Genomic DNA, 3,571 nt, shown 5'->3' with positions numbered 1-3,571 from the left:
TTCAATGGCTGGTGGCTCCTCCTCTCTTGCGCTCCCCAAACTGCCACCCCTGGCCAGGTCTGCTTTTCTCCTGCTTCCTCTCCACACTCAGCTTCCTCCATCCTTGATTGTTCAGAACATGGGGGGGGCTGTCTCTCAAAAAATATTGGGGGCAAAAGAGCTGTGCTTCTAGGCGTTGGTGCCCCTGGCATGGGGAGCGAAGACAGTAGATTATTCCCTCAGGCAAGCAGAATTGTCTGATTACTACAATGAATTCCTCTCTTTGTTGGTAGGTGATTTGTCTGAATGGATGGCGGTTTGGGAAGCAGTTCAGCCTTTTCTGGACAAAGATCCACCCCTCCTAAAAGGATCAGGTTTGCAACTTTGGGATACTCTAACTTCTTTGGAGGCTTTTGTCTTTCACAATGCAAAGCACCTTTCACTAGTTAAGGCAGGTGACAAGTTCTGTCATCTCCTGGACAGAAAGAGAATGGTCACAGTTGTCCATACTGTAGTAGTAACTCATTTGTTGTATGTTTTATGTATGACTTTCTTTAGAGACTTCTCAGAAACTCCATTTCCTGCTGCTTGACGGGTTGATCACAAGGAGCATAACGAACCACTTTTGGAATAGCTGGATATCTATCCAGTGCAATACAAAGCACAACCTTCTAGGGAGCAGAATGCAAGGGGTGGGCGAGGCCAGGGGGAAACGGGGGCTGAACAACAGTTGCAACTGTATGTACAGAAGGCTGCATTCCGCTCATGCAAAAAACAGATACATCAACACACATACATTCAGGCAAGTAAGAGGCATTGTCACAATTCAAGGACACATTCCAGCAAAAATGCTCAAGGACTGCCTGGAGCACAGCCAGGGGAAAGGGGTGTGGCCTGGGAAGAGCACTGAGGGCCAGGCAGAAATGCCTGAAGGGCCACATTTGGGTCCCAGGCCTGAGATCCCCTATGCCCACCTTTGGGATCTGAGTACCCTCCTGCATTAACCTAACTTCATTAAGATCTTTACTAGAGGTCTTCTTCTATGTCCTCACCCCAGACGTCAGAACTGAAGCAGATGGTGAAGTCCTTCTCAGTGTTGGCACTCTGTCCTTGGAACATTCTCCTGCGGGAGAATCACCTGATGCTGAACCTTCTGGTGCCAGCTGAAGCCACTTTGATTGGCCCAGGTGTTATAAAAGGTTGTAGGTAGAGCTGACTTTTCGTCCTCCTGAATTTGTATGATTGATTCAGCTGCCATATATATATATATATATATATATATATATGATTTGAATGATTTATGGATTAAACCACGTAAGCCACTCTGAAAGCAATTTGCTTGCCATGAATTCAGAAGGAAATATCCTAGTGGCTAACACCTAATTCAAAACCAGCCAGATGGCACATTAGGTGAAGAAAACAATGATGGATTCATCCTGGCATAACTCCTGAAGGCCAGGAAAGTATGTTTGTATGTTTGTATGTGTGTTTGATTGATTGTTTCTTAGTATGTGTGTCAACTTTATCAATTTTTTTCCTGCCACATGCCTCTTTTCTAATGGATTGTATCAGCTTCAGCATATTTATTGTAAACAGCATATTTTCAGACCAGAAGTGTTGTGCATAGTTGATTAACACATGAAGTAATAATAGATGAAAAGTACTCACCCTCTTCACCAGTGTTCAAAGACTGTAAAATGGATGCTTCAGTGAGTGAAAGGAAAAACATCAGTGGCGTTCATTCTGCTCTTCCGACTTCTGGTGCTGGTACACTGTGGGATGGAAAGTAAGGTTCACAGATCATCTCCAAAGCTCTCAGAACCATGTTAGATACTTGTGCCTTGGATCCTAATTAGCCCTCCAGAAATGGAAGGACTTCTTTCATTAATTGAGGAAACTGGGATCTCCAGCTGGAGTACACGTTGGAGGGTAGGGGGACATTTCTGGTGGTCTGTCCCCTTTCCACTACACGTCTCATACTATTCAGGAGGGTCTCCCAATCCTTAAAGACAGATTTTCAAGGGTCAAAAGGGCTGCTGGGAGATGGGGAGATAAACTAAAAATGCTTTTGCTGGCTAGACCATCCTCTTAGTGGGATGCCATTAACAGGATGCTTTCCCCAGCAGAACCCTAACCCTAAGCCTGTGTTTTTCCTGTTGTCCCTGAGAAGCTCAAACAAGGTTTTCGTTGTTTGTTTTGCACTATAGAGAGGTTATAATATCAGAGCTGGGTGCCAGTTAAATTGCAATACAGTTTAAATTCAATGCATGAAAGGGGGGGGGGGGAATGATGACCACTGATTCTTTAACTTCCAGTATCTCCTTCAAGATTTGTATAGATCAGGGATCAAATGCAGGTCTCCAGTCCTCTCTGTGCTCTTGGGATTCACTCCAAGCTACATTTTCCCAACCCAAACCACTCACCAGCCCTGATTTGCATCCTCTTTGGGTGCTGTTGCTTGGTTCAAACTCAGAAAATGCTTCTTGCTCAACTGGACTGAGGATAGAGATGGATGTTAGGGCATGAAGAAATTTGCCTTCAGTACAAAGGGGAAATTCATATTGAATGCTTTGTCCATTTTTGCCTCTGGCCCCAACCACTACTGGATCATGGCCCCTGGAAGGTTGCCCAGAAAGGAATGTGGCCCTTGAGTTCTGCACCACTGAAATTGGAGATTTTTCATAAAATACATTGTAAGGTTAATGATGACTGAAGCAAGATGGAATTGCACAATGTATTTTTTTTAGTGTGTGTGTATAACACACCCACACCCACACGCACACTACATTTTCTTCCTGCTTCAGTCTTAAAATTGTTGCAATGGAATTGCTTTTGCTATTTTCTTGTTCTGAGTTCTGAGATTTTTTTGAATAAAGAAAATCTCAAAGCATAGGAGTTGCTTACCTATGGCTGCTTTGAGCATGCAACTCTGAATGCTTTCTTCATGTTGCAAGTGCTGAAACAAGAAGCAGGAGCGAGCTGTACTTCTGTTTTTGTGCTGCTTCTGTAACACAAGAAAATGGAGGGTGAGCATCTTTCATCTTCTGGGGAATGGGTCATGATTCTTGTGCTTCTTGTGCAAGGAAAGAACCCACAGTGCTCAACCTTTCATCCTGGAACTTTCCAGGGCTCTTTTTTTGGCCAGAACTCACCAGAACTCAGTTCTGGCACCACTCAGGTGGGCACCATTGCCATTATAAGAGAACAAGAAAGGCATTCATGGTGAGTTCCGGCACCTCTTTTTAAAAAGAAAAATAGCATAGGAAATTACATGTTTTGTTTATTCTTCTGTATTTCACTGAGTGGCATGGACCTTTTGGGTCTTTGTATCAGGGGGAATGAAACATGACCATCCCACATTTCTCAGGCTAGTATCTACTGCTTCTGCAACAATGTTTGGAACCATATTATCTGGATTATGGTTCCTTTGTGTGGTTTGCTTGTATTGCTATTTGGAGAAAGAAATATCAACCAGGGATGAACACAGTAAACTGTGTTAAATATGTTGCATCTTGTGTGCACTGTATGAATGCATTTGGCACCTGAACAACTATCCATGACCTTACTGCTAAATCAATTTTCTTCTTCCACT

At 43.5% G+C, this 3,571-nt stretch overlaps 1 long non-coding RNA gene across 1 annotated transcript; it reads right to left on the bottom strand.

Moving 5' to 3' along the window:
• Nucleotides 1-1,463: 1,463 nt before the first annotated feature.
• On the bottom strand, nt 1,464-2,998 carry LOC310682663. The gene is made up of 3 exons (XR_014514083.1): nt 2,884-2,998; nt 2,403-2,470; nt 1,464-1,751 (listed from the first exon to the last, which is right to left on the bottom strand). It is a non-coding gene; the product is annotated as an uncharacterized lncRNA (long non-coding RNA).
• Nucleotides 2,999-3,571: the final 573 nt, after the last annotated feature.

The sequence above is a fragment of the Podarcis tiliguerta genome, assembly GCF_965153285.1.
Source record: "Podarcis tiliguerta genome assembly, chromosome: 7".
Classification (NCBI taxonomy): domain Eukaryota; kingdom Metazoa; phylum Chordata; class Lepidosauria; order Squamata; family Lacertidae; genus Podarcis; species Podarcis tiliguerta.
Note: the sequence above shows the minus strand (reverse complement) of the source record. Positions and strands in the feature narration are given on the sequence as shown.